Raw genomic sequence first — 12,956 nt, 5'->3', positions numbered from 1 at the left:
CAGAACTTTCTGCAAGCTATGTTCAGGTGGCAGAGGAGCCAAGCAACCTCTTTCTGGGCCTGACACAACTCAGAGACGTGGGGACAAGCGTGAATTGGTTCTCCTTCTGCATTGCAGGTCATCAGCCAAGTAGACAGCACTGCACACTCCTGTGCGAGTGAGTTTAAGCACATTATCTGTTGTCTGATGTTAACTCAGGAACTGAACAGGCATAGCAGTCAGCTTAAGACAGAGACCTCCTACAGGCTGGGTGTTGGGAGGTTTTGAATCAATGATATTAAAGAGCAAAATGAGAAAATCCCTTTACTCTGTCACTGAAATACACTGACTTTTCAGTGACCACAGAGACACCTTTCCTTTATACATAAACAAATGAAAGAGCTCATATTGCACCCCCATATAAGTGGTTACTGTGGAAAAATTACCACGTTTGTAGTATGACTCCGGGTACCACGCTATGTTGGAGCTTTCATATATCACACAAAATAGCACACTTAAGGATAAAGACTGAAAGTTCTCAAAAACTAGGCTGAGATGAAAAACAGGGGGAGGAAAATAAAAGCTCTCCTTTGGGACAAAAAAACATTTTAATGAAACTAATCTCTCGTGCTTTTCCAAAGACTTTAAGGGTCCTCACTTTAGAACCTGATAAAAGAGAAAAGTCTGAAGCTGACTTGTCAGAATGTGAGCATCCTAGAAAGAAATTTTTAAAAAATTTTTAATTAAAAAGAATGTGAGCATCCAAAAAAAAAACAAAAACAAAACTTAAGATTCTTTCAATTTCCTTTAAAACTCCAATTTGTTTAACGAGTCTATTAGTTAAGCCAAATTCCAGGGGAAGATCCAAACCACCCCACCCCCTCAGTTTTTGTTGTTTTTTTTATTCTAACCAATGTAGCACTGTTTGAGGCAAGTCAGAAACGATGCTTCCAGTTACGTTTCTAATATATGAGGTTAGGTTTAGTCACTCAGTTGTGTCTGACCCTTGCGACCCCATGGACTATAGCCTGCCAGCCTCCTCTGTCCATGGGATTCTCCAGGCAAGAATACTGGAGTGGGTTACCTACTTCTAATATATGAAGTTGGTTTTTATATGTAAGAATGTACAGCCACAAAAGTCAAAAGGGCTGATATTTCTTTGGAAACAATGATCAAACTCAGTTTAAAACACGAGAACAAATAATTAAACCTTTGCGAATACAGCCATGGCACTGGACACGAACCACAGCTCCCACAGGTCGGACTCACCTGCAGTCTAGTTTGTGCACTGAGGGAGATTATTGGTCAGTCGACTTGACAGGGTCCCAGGCGCAAGGCAGCGTGGTTAGTAAGTCCGGGCAGTGGGTCCATGAAATGATCCTGAAAAAAACAGAAACAGGAGAAAACTCTGTCAAGCATTTTACACCCGGTCCCCACAAAAGTCAAAAGGAAGGCTTAATGTAAATTACGTGGAGAAACAATGGGTGTCCAGAATCGCTGTGAAAATAATAAACGGCATGTCTGTGAGCTGCGTGATTCATCGGGGTTGTTTGGAAGATGTGAAGGAAGCCAGGACCGCCCCCGCCGACCTTGCGAAAGGCCTTTCACTCTGTCCTCAGGCAAAACGCATGCCTTTGTTTCGGGGGAGAGCAGGTGAGCGTGCTGCCGAGTCACAGCTCACAGCTCGTCTGTCACCACCACTCGGAAAACAACTCCCAGACCCGCCGCCCTGGCAAGATCACAGGAGCAGCGTCCCGGCACGGCAACAACAGGTCACTGTTCCCCAGCTGATGAAGCAGCAAAAACAAAACCCAAAATGTAGAATCACAGAGAAATAGCCCTTGGCTAAAATAACGTGTGTCAGAGATGCCGGCCCCAGAGATGAGATGAAAAAGGTTTTCTCCAGCACATGCGTGGGCCTTGCTGCAAGAGGCCAGAGGCCGGAAGCCCACCTTTGAGGGGAAGATGGGGGTGCTGCCATCTGGCTGTGTTCACAGCCCGGACACAAAGCCTTTATTTTCTCTGCAGACAGAGCAAAGCAGTGGGGGCTCAATAGTGACCTTTTCCCTCTTTAAAAAAAAAAAAAAAAAAAAAAAACTATATTTGTAATTGCAGTACAATGCACATAACATTTACCATCTGAACCATTTTCAAGTGGTCAGACAGTAGTGTGAAGTGTTATGCAATTTGTCTCCCGAACTCTTTTCATCTTACAAAACTAAACCTCCTGCATTAAACTCCTCACCTCACTCTTGCCTCCATCTCCCTAGCCGCTGGTAACAACCATTCTCTTTTCTGCCTCTCTAACGAATTTGACTGCTCTAGGTACACCATGCAAGTGCAATCATACAGGGTTTGACATTTGTCACTGGCTTCTTTCTTTTAGCATAATGTCTTCAAGGCTCCTCTGTGTTGTAGCATGTGGCAAAATTTCCTACCTTTTTAAGGCTGCATAATATTCCATTACTCACATTCTGTTTATCCATTTATCTGTAAACAGACACTTAGAAAGTGCTTTCCACCTCTTGTCTATTGTGAATAATGATGCTATGAACACAGGTGTATATGTATCTCTTTGAGACCCTGCCTGCAATTCTTTGGGGTGTATACTCAGAGGTGGAATTGCTTGATCGTATGATTCTTCCATTGTTCATGTCTTTGAGGACCCACCATACTGTTTCCCATAGCAGTCGCACCATTTTATACTCCCGTCAGTAGAGTATGCTGCTGCTGCTAAGTCGCTTCAGTTGTGTCCGTCTCTGTGTGACCCCATAGACGGCAGCCCACTAGGCTCCTCTGTCCCTGGGATTCTCCAGGCAAGAACACTGGAGTGGGCTGCCATTTCCTTCTGCAATGCATGAAAGTGAAAAGTGAAAGAAGTGAAGTCGCTTAGTTGTGCCCGACTCTTAGCGACCCCATGGACTGCAGCCTACCAGGCTTCTCCGTCCATGGGATTTTCCAGGCAAGAGTACTGGAGTGGGTTGCCATTGCCTTCTCCAGTAGAGTATAGGTTCTAATTTTTCTCTGCATCCTCATGAACACTTGTGATTTCCAATTTGGCTTTTTTTTTTTTTAATATAGTGGCCATCCTATAGTATGAGATGATATCTTACTGTGGCTTTGATTTACACTTCCCTGATGATTAGTGATGTTGAACATCTTTTCATGGCTTGTTAGCCACTTGTATAGCTTCTTTGGATGGTTTGATGGTGACTTTTAAAATTCCCAAAGTACTGGTACAAGACATAAGTATCCCCAATAAAGCCAAAGACACAAGCCTATCTAGGATGATACACACACACACAATTTAAATTAAAAAAAAAAAAAAAGTCAAAAAGATTTCCCACTTAGGCATCAGCAGGAAATCTAACCGCTCATGACTGAAGCCAGCATCTCTAACCAATGAGGTCTTAAGTGGTACCCAGCCCACTATTGATCACATCTTTCCATAGGCAGCTCTCCCGAACATCTAAAAGGCAGAAGAGCCACTGAGTGAGTTACCCATGACACATGTGACATGGGAGCCGGAACAGCAGCACCCTACCTTTTGAAAGTTGAACACCTAAGTTGTCTTTTCTCAGCTACATTTTAATAGAAGCTAAAAGTGGCCAGAGAAGCTCCCAGCTGCCACCCCCACCACAAGCTGAAGGGAGTGAGCCTTTGTGCTTGCTTACTTTCCTCAAGACCAAGGTCTGGTGATGACCCACAGGTGAAAGTCTCCCAGCGACTCTTTGTCAGGCCTTTTGGATCAGAGGGTCACATGCCCGAAGATGCGCACACACAGCGCCACTCAAGCCCCTCAACCCATGGGCACAAAGCTGCCACTGGGAGAGGGGCCCACTGTGTCGGCCACTCGAGGACACACAGAGATGGTGGGCTTTGGGGAGGAGGGGTTCAAAGGTGCAAAATGGCTTGGGCTTGGAAGCTTATGCCCCTGCGGCAGATTGTAACCTCACCTTGTCTGACTCCTTCTAAAGTTAAATATCTTAATTTAAAATTTCATGTCCTATTTCAAAACACACAGCCCCAGACCCTGTCCTTTCCAAGGTTCAATCTGCTCAGGTCTGCATCTTGAGCTCACAAAAGCATTTAATTGATACCTGTTGAATGAAAGCTTCACATGTTAGAAGGCTGATTTGGGCACAGACTATAAGCAGGAATCATCCTAACAGGAACTGGCTGAAAGACTGATGTATAAACCCATGAGGCCATGTCTCAAGAATGAACACAGTCCTGCCTAGAGAAAAGCCCAAAGGCAGATATGACGTGCATTGTGACACGTGGGTGATGCTGACCAGCTGTTCAACAGCCCCGGCCAATCACTCCTGCAGAAAGACAACAGCCCTCAACTGTGGCAAGAAGAATTTATCTAACATTTACAAGGAATTTATTGACAGGGAACGGTAATCTCTGAGGAAAACTTTAGAACTGTCCCTGAGGAGTTTGGCAAATTGAACAGTATTTATCTGTCAAATTTCAGCTGGGACTTTTGTCTGAAGGCAATAGAATAAATAGGTCAGATTCTCTCCAACCCTGAGTTTCTGAAATCCTTTACTAAAAGCATTTTATAGTATTTAAATTAAAAAAAAATTTTATTGATAGAAAGCAGGCGGACAATATCCAAATGATAGATTTCCTGTGAAATTTTTTTAAAAGGAAAAGAAATAGTTAAAAGCCCCCTGTAGATAAAAACATGCACATTGGGTACGTAATCTGCAGAAATACATATCAGGTATACTAACGTACCACAAGGCCCACAGCCGGCCAGGAGAAACTGTAAGTGGAGTTACTTAGGAAGAAATGAAAAATGGTGCTAAGGAGAAACTGTAAGTGAAGTTACTTAGGAATAAATGAAAAATGGTGCTAAGGCTCTGTGTACTTCACAAATATCCTATGCTGTGTATACATTTATTTCCACAATTTTTTTTATCATTATCATAAAATATTGGGATTTAAAAAAATTGATCACAATCTCCTGAACCTGAAAAAAAAGCCTTTGTATTTTGTGGCCTGCATTCCCTTCCAATCCCCAACCTTATGAATGTACTATGTAGCTTTTTAAGCTAAAATCACAAATAAGAATGGAACTTTTTCATTTCTTTTTTTTTACTTGAAATATAATTGATTTACAATGTTGTGTGAGTTTCAGGTATACAGCAAAGTACATGTGATTCATATATACATATACACGATTCACATATGATTCATATATATACAATTCATGTATATATACATGAATACATACATGCATGTGTATACACATGATACACATATATTCTTTTTCAGATTCTTTTCCCTTACAGGTTATTACAAAATATTGAGTATAATTCCCTCTGCTATTCAGTACCTTGTTGATTATCTATTTTATATATAATAGTGCATATATATTAACCCCAAACACCTAATTTAAACTAACTTTTTAAAATCGCAATCCATTACCACCCCAGAAATGCCCAGCGATGTGGAGGAATTTCACAAGTATGTCATCAGAAATCCAGCAACCCTGTGACCTACTGAATCTCACAGTAAATCATCTTTTAGGAGGAAATTCAAGCTTTACCTTTTCTTCACTTGCCTTGAGCTTGGTCTCAAACTGATGCATCAAAAATGCCAGTGTCTCCACTTTCACACAGTATAGAGTTTAGAGCAAAGGGAACTGAAGCCCTCCAGCGCTGCTTTGTCTCCGCCAGCACCGACTGCCCAGATGGAGCGACCACAGGGAAGTCAAGGGCGACCCCAGCGGACCAGATGGTGCTGTGAGGAGGGCTGGGGGCTGACTGATGTAGCAAGCAGAACAGAGGCGTGGGGACTCTGCACAAAAGCCAGATTTATGGCTGGGCGAGGCGGTTAAGGGGAGCTCAAGTTCTCCCAACCATGAGATATCAACAAGGCTTCCCACATAGTTTCAGAAAGATTTTTATAATGAAAGAGGAACCCCATCACTGGACAAGGCAAACATTTCAGATACTGATAAGAGCTGGAAAAATAAAAGATAAGGACGCACCATTAACCCTAACAATATCTACTTAGTTCCCTTTATTTAGGGGTGGGAGGCTGTGGCAGCAGGGGGAACTTCAATCATTAAGGAGACAAGCCTCAGAATCCCAGACTGGTTTGTGTCGCAGAACTTGAGTTTAAGCCCTGCTCCAAGTTCTTAAACAGCATGTGAGTTTCAGGGTGAATTACTTGTGGTTTCTGCATTTCATTCTCCCCATCTGCAACTTAAGGATAAAAATAGCTGTCCTACCTACGCCGTGAGTCGAGAATCGAATGTAGAAATACATGTGAAACCACCCAAAAAAACTGTGAAAAGCAAACACTAATATACAGTACTATTATTAATTTTTAGTTATAAATTTAACTTGGTACATTATAATATCAATATTATAACAGCCTGCTGTTTCAAACATTTTGTTAACTATTAATACATTATATAGATATATGTATAAATATATACACATGCATACAAAAACTTGGAATTTTTCAACTTCCAGTCAGTATTTATCTGATTTTGATCAATTCCCCAATAGTTACAGCACATAAAACTAATTTGTCAGATGTGTCAAATGTCAAAAAAGGCAATGACACAAGTCATGTACCTGTATTACATATTAGAAAATGTAAGAAAATAACCTAAGTGCTCACTGAACAATTGGCATCATGTTTACCCAGCTGATCTCAACCACTGTGACTTTGGTCCCCAGGGGACATTTGGCAATCTTGAAACACATCTTTGGTTGTCACGCTGGGGCACTGGCGTCTAGCGGGCAGTGTTCAGAGATGCTACTAAACATCTTACAATTTACAGGACAATTTCCATAATAAAGAATTAGTTGGCTCAAGTGAAAGTAGAGAGTGAAAAGGTTGGCTTAAAGCTCAACATTCAGAAAATGAAGATCATGGCATCTGGTCCCATCACTTCATGGGAAATAGATGGGGAAACAGTGGAAACAGTGTCAGACTATTTTGGGGGGCTCCAAAATCACTGCAGATGGTGATCGCAGCCATGAAATTAAAAGACACTTACTCCTTGGAAGAAAAGTTATGACCAACTTAGACAGCATATTGAAAAGCAGAGACATTACTTTGCCAACAAAGGTCCGTCTAGTCAAGGCTATGGTTTTTCCAGTGGTCATGTATGGATGTGAGAGTTGGACTGTGAAGAAAGGTGAGCGCTGAAGAATTGAAGCTTTTGAACTGTGGTGTTGGAGAAGACTCGAGAGTCCCTTGGACTGCAAGGAGATCCAACCAGTCCGTTCTGAAGGAGATCAGTCCTGGGATTTCTTTGGAAGGAATGATGCTAAAGCTGAAACTCTAGTACTTTGGCCACCTCATGTGAAGAGTTGACTCACTGGAAAAGATTCTGATGCTGGGAGGGATTGGGGGCAGGAGGAGAAGGGGACGACAGAGGATGACATGGCTGGATGGCATCACGGGCTCGATGGACGCGAGTCTGAGTGAACTCCGGGAGTTGGTGATGGACAGGGAGGCCTGGCGTGATGCGATTCATGGGGTCACAAAGAGTCAGACACAACTGAGCGACTGAACTGAACTGATACATCATTGCTGTTGAGGTTGAGAAACCCTGCCTTAAAATTTTATTGCCTGTCTCAATAAAAACATGGAAACTGAAGAACAAATATGCCTAAACATCTAAAACCACAGCACTGAAACTAAGGACCTAAACTTAAACTCTGTCAATATGGCCCAAACTTGCTTCTGCCTTCTTTGGTCCATGAGCTGCACTCCAAATGCAGGGGTAACAGGACCTGAAGGAACTCATTTCTAATCTTAAGAAAACTTGACCCTAATCTATATGAAGACGCAGGCGAAAGGAACATCTAATCTCCACAGGAATAGTGCTTGGGGAGAATAATCCTTAAAAAGTGGGCAGAATGAGGACTGCTCCTAAGGCCTCGAAAGCTAAGCATCCATTGTGGAGTCACACTGGGTCTATTTCAATTCTACGGGACTCCTTCCAAATGCATATTAACAGATGAAAAGACAAACCAATCTGCAGCAAGGGATGCCTGGACTAGGACCTCAGAAGACAAGCATGGCTGGTATTCAGTAGAGGAAAAGCAATAAATTCCACAGAGACAACAGCCCAGCTTTTTGCACAGTTCATCACCTTAGTAAGCCAACTTATCACAAGCAGTGTCTCAGCACTCACACCTGTTTTTATAAAAAAAGAAAGAAATTAACATCTGCAGCATTGCTAACAGAAGTGTTTGTCCAAGGGTTCATGACCCATTGTTGGGTCAAGACATTTATGCAATGATTTGATACCAGTATTTGTAAATGAATAGAATGGGAATGGAGCACGGAATATGAAAAAAAAAAAAAAAAAAAACACACACAGAGAGAGAGGATTACATTCCAGTAAGGGTAAAAATTGTCCTATGACACTAACTTTTTTTGCATGCTTCTGTTTGCCTATATACTGGGTTGTGAATTAAATTTACATCTCCTTGAGTAATGGTCAAACAAAGAGCTCAAAAACAATGATTCATAAAACTGCCAAGTGGTAATTTCATCAGAACGACACATCCATTCTAATAAGATCCAATAGCAACCCAGGTCTAGAGAGTCTCGAAGCATCCAACAAATCATCACCCAAGGGAAACACTTCAGCCTGAGAAAAGAAGATCAAGAGAGAAAAGGACTCTCCATCAAGGACGTGCCACACGGGAGGCCTTCACCTTTCTCCAGGCTACAAATTAAGACAAACCACTGGGCATTCAAATCCTTCCTGTGAAAGTTAAAAATGACCCCATTAAAAAAGTCAGATGAAGAACTGGGTCTAAGGATGTGTGGGATTCTGCTGGATGAAGAGAGAGGAGGATGATCCAAGAACAGGAAAGGGCACGGGCACTCCAGGGCTACCTACTGAATCTGCAAGTGAGCGAATCAACAAGTGGACTGAGAGGAAAAAGCCCCCAGCCTGTTCAGGAAAGGCGACAGGGCGGCAAGGCCTGGGCACAAGTGTCAGGGACAATGTTGAGAGAGATGAGGAGGAGGAGGCAAGAGGAGGAGGTGGGATGAGAGTCAGGGGGCTGGGCGAAATCTTGCTGGTCACTGCCCACCACCTTCACCTTCATGCCCCCCCCCACCCCGTCCCCAGAAGCATCCCACGTGAGCCATCTCCTAGGGACACTTTGGGACACCACCTCAGAAGGTGTCCCCAGCAAGCAATAGCTCAAAGATTCGTGTGGGAGGCAGAGTTAGCAAAATAAGAAAATGTTCTTAGTGTTGACGGAAACTTGGGGAACTGAAGTAAAAGAAGAGTTCCACTCACCAGTTCAGCGTGAATTTTTGCAGACACACCTATGCATTCCCCCAAGCCCCCCATGTACTGGGCACTGGAGAGAAATAACAGCGACTTATGATCTGAACCCTTCCCCAGAAGCCTTATTAGCTTGTGTAGGAAGGGGATGCAAAAATTAACATGAGAACATTTGTAGAATCAATAAGCAAGTTCCCAATAACGTTAACGGCATTGAGTTTCCGAGAGATGTGGTGAGCCCAACAGTCCCACAAATATTACTGGTATGTTTCTGGAATGTCAGTGAATTGAGAGGCCCAGCTACAACTGAGCCATCACAGAAACTGAAAATATTTCAGTTTGGTTTGGTTTTTTTTTAAATCACCTTTTCCATAAAAATTTACAGAACTAATATAGCCTAAAATAATATAGTCTACATATTATATAGACTATAATAATATAGTCTACATATTATATAGACTATAATAATATAGTCTAAATAATCCAGCTAAAGATAAACCTTTTTTCTTATTTTTCTTTCAGAAATTATCAAAATGCATCTCACACATTTCTATTCATGCTCTTTTTAGCACAGTAGTAGCATGGATATTTCTCTTTTTCTTTTTTAGTACCAAATGTTGAATTCCACTCTGCATTTGTCTCCCAAGTGTACACGTCTCATCCAAAAGTTAGCCAGCAGCCTGATCTCTGCAGACCCAGTACTGCTTTGGTGACAGCCAAAAACGAAGATGCTCAAGACTCAAAATGGTTAACACGACTTTTCAATAACCCTCTCTTGGAATTTTTATGAATATGGGATTCAAAGTAGTTCGCATGACTTTTAAACAACTTCTCTGTTTTAACTGTAAGGAACACGAGCCATTCTACAACCATCGAGTTCAGACATGGGCAGGCATCTCCCAAGATTCACACCAAGATGAAAACAGAAGAGCAGGCATCAGAACCACAGGCGGTAAACACACAGCCTCTCTGACTCTGAGACTTGTCTGTGCGGCACGCGCTTCCGTAAATCAGGAGCAGGCATCGCGCTCCTGAACCTCACTCATGTTCTGTGACCAAAATATACCTTGGTGATTCTAGCAGGTTACTCTCGGCAAAGTATTTCTTCATTATATTACTGTTCCATTTAAGTTAAAAAAATGAACAGGCTCAAACCACACGGCTTTCCCCTCATTTAAACGGGGGCTTTTCTCACCCTCATAAATGTGTAACTATTTTACTCCCATCTGGCTTACAGCCTGATTGAAGCATTCATTTCTCTTAAGTCTTTATCTGAAAGCCACAATATAAATTGTTCTTGGGCCTGAAGTTAAATTAAACCAATCACTGCTGAACTTTTCCATAAAACATGTATTATTCAAAACAAACCTGGTAAGATTTTAGCTAGTAACGTTACAGAAACTTTCAGGGGAGGGAAAAAAGGACTAGCATTAGCACTGATAGCTTGCCTTTTATAATTTACAGGAATTGAGAATGTTTGTCACCTCAAGGAGATGGGCGTGCAGACAGAAGGGGGAGAGTTTGATATGTCCTGAACTGCTGTGTGTCAGGGCTCTGCAGGGCACAAGAGCCCCAACAGCTGACATACCATCCTTGATTTACAGGAGAGGGAGTGTTAGCCTCCATGGGTTAAATACTTTGACCAAGATCCCTAAGGAGCAAAGGTAAGAATCCAAAGGTAGGAAATTCTGGATTTTACTTTTGTTGCTTCCCTCGTGGCTCAGATGGTAAAGAATTTGCCTGCAATGCGGGAGAACTGGGTTCAATCCCTGGGTAGGGAAGATCCCCTAGAGGAGGGCATGGCGACCCACTCTAGTATTCTTGCCTGGAGAATTCCATAGACAGAGGAGCCTGGGGGGCTATAGTCCATGGGGTCGCATAGATGTATTTCTACCAATATAATTTCAAATTTTCCTGTACTTTTGAAATCTGAAAATACCCTATATCTTTTAATATTTACTTATTATTGATTTAGCTGTGCCGGCTCTTTTTTTAAAACGTCCAACTTAACTTTCAGGCTCCTCTTATAAGAAGAATGGTTGTGACTCATGTCCCTTTCATAAATACCTTTCCCTATGGAGAAGGAAATGGCAACCCATTTCAGTATTCTTGCCTGGAGAATCCCAGGGACAGAGGAGCCTGGTGGGCTGCCATCTATGGGGTCGCACAGAGTTGGACACAACTGAAGTGGCTTAGCATGCATGCATGGGTACCCTTTCTCCAGGCAGCAGAGGCTTCCGCAGTTGGGGATCGGGACATGAGAATGAAATGAAGAACTGAAATGTTAACTAAGGAGCTGGAAGGTTCAAATGTACTTCTATGCTACCGCCTACTGAGAACACTTCACAAATGAGAATTTTGTTTTCTTGATAGTGTAAGCTGCGCGGTCATTATTCTAAATATCAATTATAAACTTAGAATATGCCTCCTGAAGGCTGTGGGGGTGGGGCATGACAACCAAGACAATGTATGCGTGTTGGCTGGGTGGTGGGGTTGGGGGAGCGGTGAGCAGAATAGCCACGGGGGAATCTTCCTGAAGTTTCCACTCCATCCAATGCTAAGTAATCTATACATTGCCGCCATAATAAAGAAACATAGATCATGAAGTAAAATATGACATTTACATTCTGAGATAAAATATAGGGGCTCCACGGTATTTAGCATACTTAGGTGCTTTAGTCACATCATCAGGTATCTTAAGTAGGATACATTTCCACTACATAATGTAATCAATGTTTCCTGAGCACCTAGTCTGTGCTAGAACTGTTCTACGCCCTGGAATATAGCAATAAATATACCTCCTCCCCCAAGAAAAATCCCTTTTATGGGGCTTATATTATAGTAGGGAGACTAAACAATAAACCCTGCCAATACATAAATTATAAGGTAAGTGCGTGCTCAGACACTCAGTCACATCCAACTCTTTGTGGCCTCATGGACTCTAGCCTGCCAGGTTCCTCTATCCATGGGATTCTCCAGGCAAGAACACTGGAGTGGGTTGTCATTTCCTCCTTCAGAGCAAAAAAATAAAGGGTGAGGGGGGAACCAGGTAACGTGAGGGGAGGGGAGCTACAGATTCAGAAAGGGGAGCAGAGAAGACCTCATGGTGGTGACATTAAGCGAGGACTTGTAGGAGGGGGAGACTGTGCAGATTCTGGGGAAAGAAAGAACTCTGGAAACAGAAGTTCAGTTCAGTCGCTCAGTCGTGTCCGACTCTTGGCGACCCCATGAACCGCACCACGCCAGGCCTCCCTGTCCATCATCAGCTCCCGGAGTCCACCCAAACCCATGTCCATTGTGTCAATGATGCCATCCAACCATCTCATCCTCTGTTGTCCCCTTCTCCTCTCACCCTCAATCTTGCCCAGCATCAGGGTCTTTTCCAATGAGTCAGCTCTCCGCATGAGGTGGCCATAGTATTGGAGTTTCAGCTTCAACATCAGTCCCTCCAATGAACACCCAGGAGTGATCTCCTTTAGAATGGACTGGTTGGATCTCCTTGCAGTCCCAGGGACTCTCAAGAGTCTTCTCCAACACCACAGTTCAAAAGCATCAATTCTTCAGCAGTCAGCTTTCTTTATAGTCCAACTCTCACATCCATACATGACTACTGGAAAAACCATAGCCTTGACTAGATGGACCTTTGTTGGTAAAGTAATGTCTCTGCTTTTCAATATGCTGTCTAAGTTGG

The 12,956-nt window shown here is 42.7% G+C and overlaps 1 protein-coding gene across 1 annotated transcript in view; it reads right to left on the bottom strand.

The window, feature by feature from the left end:
• Window positions 1–12,956, bottom strand: part of TIAM2 (T-cell lymphoma invasion and metastasis 2) — a 245,820-nt gene that overhangs the window by 121,485 nt on the left and 111,379 nt on the right. Inside the window, exon 3 of the mRNA XM_018053392.1 lies at window positions 1,249–1,359. The gene's annotated coding sequence lies outside the window, so the exon portion shown is untranslated. The remainder of the gene's footprint in view (window positions 1–1,248; window positions 1,360–12,956) is intronic.

This window comes from Capra hircus, chromosome 9 (genome assembly GCF_001704415.2).
Source record: "Capra hircus breed San Clemente chromosome 9, ASM170441v1, whole genome shotgun sequence".
Taxonomy (NCBI): Eukaryota; Metazoa; Chordata; class Mammalia; order Artiodactyla; family Bovidae; genus Capra; species Capra hircus.
The sequence above is the reverse complement of the archived record's forward strand: the minus strand, read 5'-3'. Positions and strand labels throughout refer to the sequence as shown.